The following is a 14,653-nucleotide window of genomic DNA, read 5'->3' as shown; positions in this document are numbered from 1 at the left end:
CTTTACGATGATTCCTCACTACATTTGTTCTTTTAATGATGCAACAATCTTTTACACATGTATGTACGTATGTGAATGTATGCATATATATATATATATATATATATATATATATATATATATATATATATATATATATATATATATATATATGGGTCTGGGACTATTCACTGAAAGCACATTTGACTGTGCACAATTCACTGAAAGCTCAATTCACTGAAAACACAATTCACTGAAACACATTTCACTGAAAGTTATATATGGCCTTTTCCCCACTGTTGTGCGATCCTGGAATTAGTATATATAGTAAGGGGGGTGTGGGGGGCATAGCCCCCCACCTATTTTAAATATTTTGAACTATATACATGGATACTTGCAATTCCAATAAATTACGCTTTTCCAAACTCAATATATATCTAAAATATGTGGGGGGCTATGCCCCACACAGCCCCCCTTACTACATAATCTAACTCCAGGGTCACACAACAGTGGGGAAAAGGCCATATATAACTTTCAGTGAAATGTGTTTCAGTGAATTGAGCTTACAGTGATTTGTGCACAGTCATTTGACTTTTAGTGAAATGTGCTTTCAGTGAATAGGCCTAGACCCATACACACACACACACACACACACACACACACACACACACACACACACACACACACTCTGATGCTCGTTTTCTCCCTCTCAGACATGTTTTCTCTTTTATTAATATAATAAACACATAATTACAGAAGTGTGCCAGGCACAGTCTTTACATATAAAGTACCTCAGAAACACTTTGAAGACATATGTGCAGCTGAGCTATAAACTAACATTCACCTGACAGGTTTAAATGTTTACTTTATGGAGTTCAGCTGTCATTTATGGTGTGCCTACCCATTTATGATGAAAGGCACCAATTCAACCTTCTTCACCAAGAAACCCTCAATTTAAATGAACCCACTGTCATCTCAAAGCTAGTCTGACATTAATAAAGTTAAGATGTACAGCCTTTGGTGTAACTTTTTTTCCTCTCTCCCATGGGATGCTGCCTTCTGTTCATAAAGAAAATAGCCCAGAAACAAATTATGTTTCACAAATGACTACGGTGTTCTTACACCTTTACTTACGCTTTGCAGCAATCTTTACTGAAAGGGAATGAGGCTTGAAACCACTGGCTACTTGGCTGTCTTCTACAAACTTAGAAAGCAAGAAACCCTCTATTTATTTGGATAAAACAAAAGAAAATAAGGTTGGGGTGGAGCTGATACGCAAGTGGTGGCTCAGATTGCAAGAATCCGATTGGCTGCCACCACTTGCTTTATCAAGAACCTTTTGCACGGAATTTGTAGTAAAACTTTAATGTGAACTTAATGTAAAAACATACTGAATCATAATTATATAATGTAATTTACATGTTCAGTTACGATTTAGGCTCAACTACAAATGTGAACTACAGTTTCTCGCACTTCAGGAAGGCACTCGGGGGTAACAGCTTGAAATTAGTATCTTCTGATGACGTGCTCGGTGTTAAGCACACAGGCGCCATGAGAAGGTACTTGGGGTTAACGAGTTAAGTATAGGTGAGATTACGAAAAAATTCTATGAAGGAGGAATTATTTTGTCACTCTGAATTATCCTGAAAATGTCACTAAAATATTTAAAGGAATCAGAGTACATAATTCCATACATAAACCATCTAACGCTGGAATTTTGCTATTTTTCCCTTTTTAAAGCTTCTTTAACTTCTATTAGGATAATAGGCTCATTCAACAGAGATATTTGTTAGCCATTAAGTTTATTAGCAACATTTTTCTTTGAATACTTGTCAGTTTTGTAATTATCAGGATTATCATTGTTATCTTTATTAAGATTCTCATAGAATTTTTTAAAAACATTATTTCCTGTATGCCTGAAGTTACCTTATTAGTTTGAGAACTTTTAAAACTATCAATTTGTGCCTTGTTGCTTAACATCTTACATCTATTAGCTAATCTGTGTTGATTTTTGAAGTCAGTGCTTAATTTTGCAGCTTTATTTTTTTCTAAAGCTATCTCCACTTCATACATTAAAATTGTTTGATGATTTATCATTAATTGTTAATGGCTTTAGTATCATCTAATTTGTTTGTTGTTCCAAGTTCACTTTGAGTATGTCATCTTATATTTCTAACAACTCTTTATCTCACTCTTTCATTTTATTACTAGCCTATCTTCCAATTATAAGTTCAATATACCTTTTAAGGAGTCCCATAATATGACTTTAGTAACCCTGCCATTATCATTCAAAGATAAAAAAAAATCTCGATTTGTCCACTAAGGTGACTCATAAACTCTTTTAATTTTGTTACATATACTGGGAATATAAAAATAATATGAAATTTCCTTATATCCATTAATACATTAATGTTTAGTGCAATACAATCAGATAAAGGACAAAAATAGTTTTAAATTAATCCTCTTTAATAAGTAAACCTGTAGAGGAATAAATACTATCAATTCTAGTTTGCATCCCATGCATATAAGAATAATGAGTGAAGAACAATGACTTATCTTCTGCTTTTACTATTAAATCAACTAAATTATTATTACTTAATCCATCTATTTAGTGCTTTAGCTGATGACAGAATTTTAGCTTTCTACTGTTCACTTATATCTTCTATAGTAGATATGCAGTTAAATTCCCTGCTAAAACTAAACTACCCTTCCAATCACTTTGCAGTAAGTTTAAGTGATCATTAGCCACTCTTGCACCTATTCATGGGATCCAGTAAAAAATAGCTAGTGTATAGAGTTTGCCATTCCATTCAGTTATTACAAATGCATACATTCCTTTGGGATCATTAATAGATTCCATGATCTTAGGCACTGCAGTAGATTTTCTCCAAAGTATAGCAGTTCCCCTCCTCTTTTTGATAAAAGAATGAGATGATAATGTTTCATAACCTAAGTTATTTAAATATTGTATATCTTTATCTATCAAGTGAGTATCTTGCAATAATATGTCACCTCTATTTAATTTTAGAGATCTCATTAATGATTTCCTTGTTGCCATTATTTAATCCATTTACATTAATGACACATTTATCTACTGTATTACTTTAATTGTATATAAGACTCTAATGCATTCCTTCAACAATATATTAACAGTTCACATTATTTTGAATTCTTCCTTTCCACAAACTAAACCACTAAAACCAGTAAATAACAAAAGCAAGTCTACAACTGTAACTGTATATATTATTAATAAAACACAAGCTACCATGGATATCAAAGTTCCTAGTTTGCCTATTGAGTAGAGAAACTACTATGCTATTTCTCTATCTACCAATACCTAAAAATTCATCAAAAATTTGCCAAAAGCTACCATGACTTACAAATGATATAATATAATTTATAACTTAAAAATAATAAAATATTATAAATTTAGTTATATATTTTGATATGTAAAACTATTTCACAATTTCTACATAAAACTTTAATAATATTGTTCTGTTAATCACAATTTTTAAATAACCCAATGACTAGCTTACCATATACATATTTATTTAATAGTATTATAAATTATCCATCAAATATTTCTAAACTATTCACTCATTCAACATGCTTATATCTAAATCTCTTAATAAATAAGTAGAACAAAGTGGACCTGAAGAGGAAAAAATATTTGTAAACTTACAGATAAGTAATCTTATTATACTAAGCTATTATACAAAAGGAAAATTAATGTACATACATATTTATCAGGCTAAAAAATATACACATATTTTATAGGTGTAAGAAAATCTCTGAATTAATTTTAAAGGTACAAGTGTCTATATCTCAAAATTGTGTAACACTCTTAATATGCTAAATATCAAAATATTTAAATGTTTTTTTCAGATTATTAAACTAATTCATAAAATATGTACATTACTGAGGTCAAAGAGAAAGTTTTGCTATTTTTATGGAGTAAGAAAAAACAAAACAAAAAAAAATCTGCAGTCTATATTGTATTCAAAAGTTACAATGTACTTAAGTCAAATCCCATTCTCCCCTCCTGGGTTCAAACATACTGAAAAATCTGCTTTGCTTTCTATGAAAATAGATGTACTGATTCAGCAATATGACAAATTTTAGTTCTGACTTATGAAGTGAGTTATTTCAGGTTTTATTAGTGAGTCTAATACCATACAATATGCAAAAAGCTTCAAGTTCACACAATCAAGTTTCAAATTTCAGCTTTCAAGTTATTTTTAAATATTTTTATATGGTTTTCTATGTAAATTATATGATATCTTGTACATTCACATTTTTGCCATATGCAGGTATATGTAATGCATATCTTTCTTAAAAGTACACTATAAGAATGAGTGTTATCATGGTCCAAATGTTCCTGTTACTAATAAAATAAATAAATGATCCAAAAGAGAAGCACAGGAGCAAACCAAGGCTGACATGGGGAATGGTGTTGAAAGCCTTTGCGAGGTCTAGGCAGGCTGTGTGGACCTCCTTTCCCTCGTCTAATGCCTTGGTAACCATCAGTATTATTAAGGATTTTATTTTTGTTGATAAAAGTGGATGCCTCCTCCAGTGTGTCAAATATTTTAATTCCTTCAGAAAGAAGTAATTTGATCTTGACAGGAAACACCAAGGTGCCTTTAATATTGATCTTTTTAAGTTCCTTGACTAGTGGTAAGCAGGATTTTCTTTTACTCATTACTTTACTGAAATAATCATTGCCAAATCTGACTATACATTTGCCTATTTTAATTGATGGGCTGGACCATGCTGTTTTTAATATTTGATCTTTTTCTATGCTAGACATAAACTTAACTATAATTGAATATGGTAGTGAGTTTTCCGACATTGAAGGTACTCCCAGGGATCTATGTGCCCTTTCAATTCCAAAAGATAAAGTTTCAGTTAGATTTAATATTTGATATAGCCAGATTGTTAAGAAGTTTATTATATTGTCTTCCTCTTACTTTTCAGGTATACCATAAATTCTAATGTTATTTCATCTCAGTCTTTTTCTAAATCATCAATGTTATCCATGACCCAGTTATTTTGTTTAAAAAGAAATTCAGTTTGAGACTCACTTTCAGATATTTTCCCTTCGTGATCATTTGAAGCTTCTTTCATATTGTTGTTTCATAAAGAGTTGTAAATGTTCCATCTTTCTTCTAGTCTGTTCTTTGAAACTCTTTATTCCAGTATCCACTTTGTCCATTTTAAGTATTATATCCTGCATACTAGATATTAGTGACTGGATGTCTTTTTTAACACAAGAATCATGAGTACCATTTCCTGAGTCACTCATGTTGAATTCTCTTCTCTCTTAACCAAGCAGTTGAAATTCTGACAGGACAATTACAGCTTTTGAAGAACTTGAAGCTACAACTCTTTTCCCGGATTATTAGTAAATACAATTATCTAACAGGTATCTCTGAGTTTAAATTTTTTGATTATATTTTCTATCAGAGAAAAGCCTTCAGTCACAGAGATTTCACCAGTTGTAACTCTCGGTTAGCCATCTTGGCCATCCCCCTCCCTAACGGTTTCTAACAACATAAGCCTAGTACTTATTATACAGCAGGAACTTCTCATTGTAACATTTGTTAATGTCGGTTATGTACTTCACAGATAATGATTCTAGTTGTCTGCTGATGTACTATGTTCTTCATCTGTAAATATGTTGTAAGTAATTGCTATGTTAAATTGTTAATCGCTGTGTAATCCAATGTAACTACTGTCTGTTTATTTTACTGTGGAGCTTTTCTTCCCGGGCCTCCGCTGAAAATGGACCTACATCCAGTCGGACACTCCCAGTCAACAAATTTAAATAAATAAATAAATAAATAAAAATAAATAAATGTTCTCCACCCAAATCCTCATTTGCCACCCAAAGTCCTAAAATAATAACTTTATATGCATTCAGGCCCCTGATTCTGTTTTGAAAGAATGAGAAGAATGTCAGATTTCTGGATCATATTATAAGATGAATATCCTTGATTGGAGACCTTCCTTTTCATTCTTCTTTGCTGGTAACATACTCATTGCCAATATATCAAAAACATTTATCATTTTTGAAATTAGTAGTGCTATCTGTTCTCAGGACATCAAAGGCAGATGGAAAGAGTACTTCCAGCAGCTTCTAAATGAAGAAAACCTGAAACAAGATGTACTATCCCAGACACAGCTTACGACGAAAGAAGAGGAGGAGCCCATCCTAGAAGTAAGAAAAACACAGGGAAAGCAACAGGTTCAGATGAAGCTACAGCAGACATGATCAAAATGTTGGGTGAGATGAGGGTGAAATGGCTCCTGAGGGCACTCCTAGCAGTATGGAGAGAAAGGTGTATCCCAGATAACTGGAGAATAAGCATGCTAGTGCCAGTGTTCAAGAACAAAGGGGAAATTCACAACTGTAGGCATTACAGAGGTATTAAACTCATTCACACTGCATGAAAGTTCTGGAGATGGTGACTAATAAATGAATAAACAGAGTAGTAGAAAGCAAGATAGGAGAAGTTTGGATTCAGATCAGGATGAAGCACAACTGACCTTATCTTTGCAGTGAGACAGACATTTGAGAAGAAACTTGAGATGCAGAAAGAGTCCAACTGGGCATTCAGAGACTTGGAGAAAGCATATGACAAGGTCCCAAGAAAGCTGATTTGGCCAGTCCTGCATTGGTTAAAAGTCCCAGAAACATGGGTAGAATAAGTACAGGCTATGTACAAGAATCCAATGACACATGTATAAACAGCGTTCGGTCTCAAAGAGGGGTTCTCAGTGTGGAGTGGGGGTTGGGGAGTATCAGGGTTGATCTCTAAGTTCACTGCTGTTCATGCTGGTGATGGACTACATTACCAAACAATTCAAAGGGGTCAGATCAACAAAGTTGCTGTATGCAGATGATATGGCATTACAGGCAGACTTTGAGCAAGAACTTCAGCAAATGATAGGAGAATGGAATGCAAAATTAAAGGCACATGGATGAAACTGAGTACAGCTAAGACAGCTGTAATGGTTGCAAATGGGAGAAATCACAAGAAACTGAGCACTGAGATAGAAGACAAAATAGTGGAACAGGATAACAGTTTCAAGTACCTGGGAGGGGTGGGTGAGGAGAAGTGAAGTTTGAATGAAGAGGTCAAAGCTAGAATTAGAGGGGCTACAGCCAACTGGTGCAGAGTGTCAGGTGTAGTATATGACAGAAGAATGCCAAAGAAGCTGAAATGTAAGGTGTACAAAACAGTGGTGCAACCAGTACTACTGCATGGTACAGAAACCTAGGCAGTAACGATAGAGCAGTTGAGGAAACTAGAGATGATGGAAATAAAGTGCCTGAGATGGGTGGTAGGATGCAGACAATTGGGTAGACAAAGAAATGAGGACATAAAAGCAGAAGGAAAAGTAGCTGCAATTGCAGTAAAGGTCAGAGATAACAGATTACAGTGTTTCAAGAACATGTGCAGAAAAGCAGAAGAAAATATGGTGAAGAAGATTTGGAACAGATAGGAAGAAGCCAAGAGGAAATATGGGCATCCAGCAAAGAGGTGGATGGCTTGAGTAACAGAAGACCTATGACAGTCAGATATGAATATCAAAGAAGGTAGGATAATGGTATTGGATAGAGAGATATGATGACAGTTGACACATCTGTCCAACGCCATGTAGAAAATAAGACAAAGGGGATTGATGATAATGAATGCTAGAGAATTTAATATTATTACATGTGCTGCAGACTGCATTCTATATATGGCCATATGCATTTACTCAGCTTAGTGCTGAAAAGAACTGTTAAAGAACACATTTCAGTGATCCAGCATCTTAACACCAACAAAATTTTCAGGATGAATAAAGTAATTTATTCATATACACCTTTTTCTGCCTTTTAGTATCATTGTAATTCATTATTCCACCCTGGGCCATATTGTGTATTGCTGTGCATGCTTGATGAAATATATATTTAAAATGGTAAACCATACAGAAAAGTAACTGGCTTCATGTACAAAGCTAGTGCTAACATTTTTCCCAGAAGGGAATGGTACTATTTTTGGATTTAGCTGCACATATTGCAGTTAAACAGTATAAATAATGAAACATGTATTCAGCTGGAGCTATATTTATATACTTCATTATTCATTCATGCAGTTTCTTCATGATGGATTTTCCTATGGCTTTTGTAAGCTAATCATAATTGTAAAGCCTTTCTATCAATTTTCAGATCTGTCTAAATTTCACCTGCACTAAGTAGCACTTTACATTGGGTGTCTAATTTCCACGTTCAAAACTTCATACATTATTCGAGCAATTGCTATTTTCAGTGCAGTTAGCTTAATGATAGTGTTAAGTGTGCAAAGATGCTACTTACTAACTTACTTCCCTCATTTAAATTAAATAACCGGGAAATTGCTTGGAAGTTAGTGAATGGAACTAAATTTTGATGAACACATTTTCTGGACTGCAGCAACTAATGGAAAATACAATGTTGCAAATACTAGCTAGGGAAAACTGTCTATCCTAAGTACGCATGTAACATTTATTCTAAGGTATGTGTGGTCTTAAAGTAAGTATATTTAATTTGGAAGTGCAGTAGGCATATTTCTGTGACTTAGAACTGTGGTTATGTACACCATTACCAGTATTTTTTATACAAAGACTCTTATGCAGGACTGACATTTTTCATTAAATCATCCCATTAAGGAATATTAAGGAATTGTGCTAGTCATAACCTGAGTTTTATTAACTGATATTTGATGACCTATCGTATACCCTTTCATTTGTACTATTAACATGTTATAAATAAGGAACACTTCTAGGCAAGAGATAGTTCTACAAACTAATGATCATGCGGCTGAATAAGTCATATCCCTGGTTTTCATTCATGGAAGAAGGTGATCAAAAAGAAAGATAATGAAGAGTAGCAGCTGGTATTGGAGGGGGGGCTATCTCTAAATAGGGCCTGACCAAGTGACTGTATATAAGAGAACTAGGTAAAAGATTCAAAAGGAAAATGCATGCTGCACTAAGGGTGAGAAGGGAATCTATGATGGGGAGCTTAACAAGATAAAACATCACGCGGCTGAGGTAAACTATGTACTGCATATGCACACACACACACACACACACACACACACACACACACACACACACACACACACACACACACACACACACATGCACACACACACACACACAAAGGAACTGCTATTTCCATCTGTACATAACATTTCAGTGTATCTGCTCCTTAGGGAGCATACTGTACACCTGCAAGTAACTATAATGTGCAACAGTCAATGCAACAATGATCATGTGACATCTGCATCATCTGTGCCATCTAGAAGGTTGTCAGGACAGCATGAGACTACCATCCTCCATTACAACACAACTATCAACACATCTGCTGAGTGTCTGTATGACTGCAAACACTTTAATGTGGTATACCTCATGTACCCGATACCGCAAAACAGTATTGTATTATATTGATACTGTAGCTAACACCTCATGTTTTGCGTCATCTACAACTTAAAGCATAAACATACAACATAACAGCAGAGAAATGACACAAATGTTTCATTCCAGTATTATGCACAACCAACCCCGAATATCAAAAAGCAGATTAAAGTTGGAAATATTTTATTTCTTTGTCAATAAGTTATCTGAGAACAATGTTTAAAAAAAACATTCTGTGCTTCTCATTTGATAATATGTAAGGGCTAGTGATTTGCTCAGTAAAGGATATATAAAAATGTACAAACTGGTTTTCTGTGCTTCTATGATCTGTTCTATGGAAAAGTAGATGACATGCTTAAAATATATCCCTGTTATAAATGTTATTTTTATCTGTAAATCACAGATTTGTTTTGAGTAAGAAATTACAATTTATTTAAGTTTTATGACTTGAGGTAACACATGAAGGTGCATATACATATATAATACAGGTGGAAGAAACTGGACGGCCATATGGAGTTTACATATATGTGCAGATAGCTTATCGAATGGCTTTTCTCCATTACTTAACTGCACTTTAGGTTATCTTTTACCTAATTTGTGGTTCCTATGTCCTTTCTGTTTCCACTTTAGTCAATATGCAGAACTATTTACCATACTTCAGATAAATAAAACCAGTGAATGATACAATGGAAAACCACTTTACACTTCTTCAGTACTTTGTGGTTCATTCCAACATCCTGTTGGCCTTAGTAGCAGTTTGCTATATGAAGAAGGATTTATTTTGCTGTAACTGTTAGTGTTAGGTAGTTCTCCTCCTCTGTCTTTCGCAGTAGAATCCCTCATGTCTGGTATTTTTTCTGCAGTTCCTTTCCCCAAAGCATTTCAATTTGCCCTTCCTGATACTTAAGATTATTTGTGCATATCCTTTTGTAGCTTTGACCCCTGCTATTGATCTCACAGTGGTGTCAGCTATAACATACTGCTTGATGTTTGACTGACTTAGTGAGTGAACTCCTGAACATGATGATTTGATTGCCAAGCCCTGTGATATCCTAGTGTTCACTAGGCATGACTTTAGAAACTTCTTTCGACTCTCCTGCTCTGTAGCTACCTGTTAATCAGTCACTGATCCATGAAAGTATATATCCCATACCCCAGTCCACATCAGCTTCACTACAAGCTTCTCCTGCCAAATCAAGATAATGGCTTTGCTGAAGGCAGGGTATATCCTGTCCAATTACTTGACACTACCTAGCTCCACCATGACCCAGACACAGTTACGATTAATGGAGGATGGTTAAAGCATAGCCTCAATGAAAACAATGCTGCTTGGGAGATGTTTTACAAATGTGTTGATTCACTATAGGATCTCTTCCAACCAGTTATATTTTTACACCTCTTCCAGTCTTTGTTCATTTCTCTTACCTTTCAGAATAGTGGATACATTGCTAAACTGCCAATAATTACTGGCTGCAGTATTACACAAAAAAGGTTTATTGTCTTTAATACATGTGACTTGAAGTTTCAAACAAAATTGCATAGTTTTGCATACCATACTATGCAAAAAACAATGCTTCAGTTGATATTTTTGGGGACTATGCATATTTCTTGACAGGGTTTGGCCATATTATAGGTTAGCACAGTATATCAATAAATCCATAGGTTTATAGGTTGGTACTAGGCTATTGGCCCTAGGGCCTATACAAGCCTAGCCATAACTATTCCCTGGCTATTTCTTCCCACAATATCTACTTCCCTGGACCCCTGTCTAGCAGGACGACTGACGAGATTCCTGGGGTGAATTTCCTCTCCCATCCAATCGTCAAGGTTCCTTTTGAAGAGAGCCAAAGAGGTGCTCTGCTTGCCATGTATGGGCAGTCTATTTCAGAGTCTGGGGAGTCTCTGGGTCAGGAACCTATCCCTCCACCATGTTTTGTTCATTGTGATGACAAGGTTTAGATCCATGGAGCATGTGGCTCTAAGGGATTGGGATTTCTTTAAGTATAGCATGTCCAACAGCTCTGGGTTTGACATGGCCTTGTATGTTAAGCAAAGATTGCCTCTGAGTAGACGATATGTGACAGAGTATAGCTGGAGTTTTTTTAGATGGTCAGCATAGGGCATCTGATTTAGGCCTGTGATTCTTTTAGTGAGGTGTTTCTGCAACCTTTCCAGTTGTTGTTGATGTCTTGAGAGGTGCATACCAAATGGGGCATTTTATTTTATAATGGGTCTAATGAGGGATGAGTACAGTGGGACAATGACCTCCTTTTTTCTGGATGAAAACCCTTATTGATGTGGTGTGCCACATAGAAGGATTTCCTAGTTGTTGTGGCGATGTGGTTATCGAAGGTGAGACCACTGTCCCCCTGTGTCCCTAAGTCTCTTATCACACTTTTGGTGTTTAGTGTACTGCTACCTATGTGGTAATTCACGGGTAAATGTTTTTTCCCAAAGGGGATAATTATACATTTCTTGGCATTGAGCTTGAGCCCATGGCTCTGGCACCAGAAGCTCCAGAAGTTTCTTCAGTTATCTAAGCACCCAGAAGGGTTCCTGTAGCACTGATAAAGGAAAATGAAAGACATTGATGAATGCAATAAATGAGTATAATTACAAAGCAAACTCAAGCCACTTCCATAGATGAAAAGCATAATGATCATAATTAAACAGACAAGATCAAAATATGCATTGACCCACACAACTTAATTAAAATGAATCTGAGGGAACACTATCCATTAAAATGAGTTGACAACGTTATTTACGTGAAGCCTTACACAAAGTATTCCCAGTGCATGAAGCTAAAGTGTATTGTTCTCTTTCTGAAGCATCTTTGTTTTACAGTAATTTTTTTTTTTTACTGACTTGCTTCTTATGTTAAAGTTGCAAGTGATTTCGCAAAAACAAAGATTATAATGTGCTGCTTGACTTTTTAGTTTCACTATTTATTCATCTTTTTTCTACAACTACACCCACAAAATAATATGATAGTAGGTACTGGACAGTGATTTAAATACATTGCAAAGCATTATGGGCAAACAACTTATTTCTTTAAAAAGATCGTCTTTCTTACTTACATTGTAGTTTCAGTACTGCATCATATATTTTATTTGTTAATGTAAGTTGTTCCACCTGAAAGACCTAGTTGATGACCTGTCTTTCTAGGAACTAAGTAACATTTGACATGGAAATACAAAAGCCTCTATATTGAGTTAAGTAATAAGGCATTTGCGTTTAGCCTTTCATGATTTCATAGCAGGGATTTCCAACTCTGGAAAACATTTCAGGGGGCCATACTTATCAACAAAATAAAAATGCAAAGGCAGCACACATTTTGCATCAAAAACTGTATAAGATGGCGTTGTATATGATGAGAAGGTTGTACCTAACTTCAAGTGTTTGTTACACTTCAGTAAGTGACTGATACACTTTTAAGTATGATTTCTAACAAGCAAACTTGTCCGAAACAGTCCAAAACTGTGTACATGTAATTTTCCATTTGGAGGATATGGATTCCTGGGAATGACATTTGGGATTTAATTGACACCAGAGGTATTTCTCTTTCACAGATATATTGGGGTCTGAAAGGTGTTGTGAATATGACTGATGTCACAGAAGTTTAGGGTGAGTCTAAGGATCAGCATGACATGCACTTGAAAAGATAAAATTAATTGGCTGAGGAAAAACAATCTTACATTAAATAAAAAGAAATGCCAATTGTGTGATGCAAGAATTAGAAACACATGGAGTGTTATTATAATGGGTTAAGAATTCGCCTTGTTTCTGAAAAGGTTTGAGCAGTTGTTCAAGACAAACTACTACTTTGTGTTCTTGTTTACAAAGCATCCTGAAGTAAAGAAAACAAAGATGAGGTATTAGACCATGACTTAGAAGGGAAATTTACTGCACCTTATCAACCACTGTCTGATGAAAGGCTACTAGAATTACTGATCAGTACCCTGGAGTGGACATATAAATGAAACGCTGAGAACCTTGTTACAGCTTGGATGGCCAGATGAGAGAAAAAAGTGGGTGCATTACACATTATGTGACTAAATCCATTTTCTCAAAGTCTGCTGTTCAAATCCAGCAAAATAATTGCACATAATCATAACAATAGCAAGATGCTAGAGACAATGCTTGAGGCACAGCTAGGAAAAATCTTGACTTGGTATGTCTCACCAGATAAATATAATGGCGAGAAACTGTCAGGTACACAATGTGCTTCATAAAAACAACAGCAAAGAAGATATGTTTCCAAGTGAAATAACAGCCACTCTATGGAGCAAAGCTGCCACTAACTTTCATCAGTTTAAAGAACATCATTATCCTATTTGTGCTATTATTCAACAAAAGCAAAGGTCATAAAATTTCCGTGATTTTTTTACCAGATTCAGTTAATGTGCTTCTTATTTTTCACACCACAGGATTTCAGAGATCCTTTTTCGGACTATGTTCTACAATGTGGTAGTCAGAAGTGTCATACATTTTTGCAAGTATTCAGGCATATTGTTACCAAGATGAGACATCCACAATCAAATTGGTAGGAAGAGAGACACACAGACTGCCAACAACACTATCAGAAAATGTGCTGCTAGTTGAAGGCATGGTTATTACTTGGCTTTAAATAGGAAAATACTCTACTGCAATGTGTTGGATTATCATCTCTTCTGAATGAAGAAAAATTTTTTTACTTTGTCAGTGATGTTACAACTTGAATATATACCAAATAATAAATCAGTCTGGCAAAGATGTCAACAAACACAAAACTCTTACTATTACAAAACAGCCACAACATTGTCTATACTTATAACTGGAGAAGTTGTGAGGGTGCAAACCCTGAAAATTTACACTGTCAAGATGAAGGAAGGATAATGGAGGACATCTATACAAGACAGAACTGTCTTTATTTCAGTGAGCCACAATGACATGGCTAGTCTACAAGAGTTTACATGACCATCTATGACTGATCTGAAGATTATTCTGAATGTGACATTGTTCCAGCTTGTGACTCGTTTGATTTTCCTGACTGTGTGATGCTACATTACCTGATGGGTTTACTTTACTGGTTGAGACTACATCTACCAGTTGGTACTGTTGAGTCTGCTAAATTGGGAGACAAATAAAGACATCTTGAAGTTGGAAAAAAATATGCAGTTATGACTCCAAAGAATGACAATAGCTGCAGTTATGCGTAACTATAAATGTCTCAAATGTTCAAATGGCA

This window comes from Protopterus annectens, chromosome 2.part2 (genome assembly GCF_019279795.1).
Source record: "Protopterus annectens isolate FY-2018-M chromosome 2.part2, PAN1.0, whole genome shotgun sequence".
Taxonomy (NCBI): Eukaryota; Metazoa; Chordata; order Ceratodontiformes; family Protopteridae; genus Protopterus; species Protopterus annectens.
The sequence above is the reverse complement of the archived record's forward strand: the minus strand, read 5'-3'. Positions refer to the sequence as shown.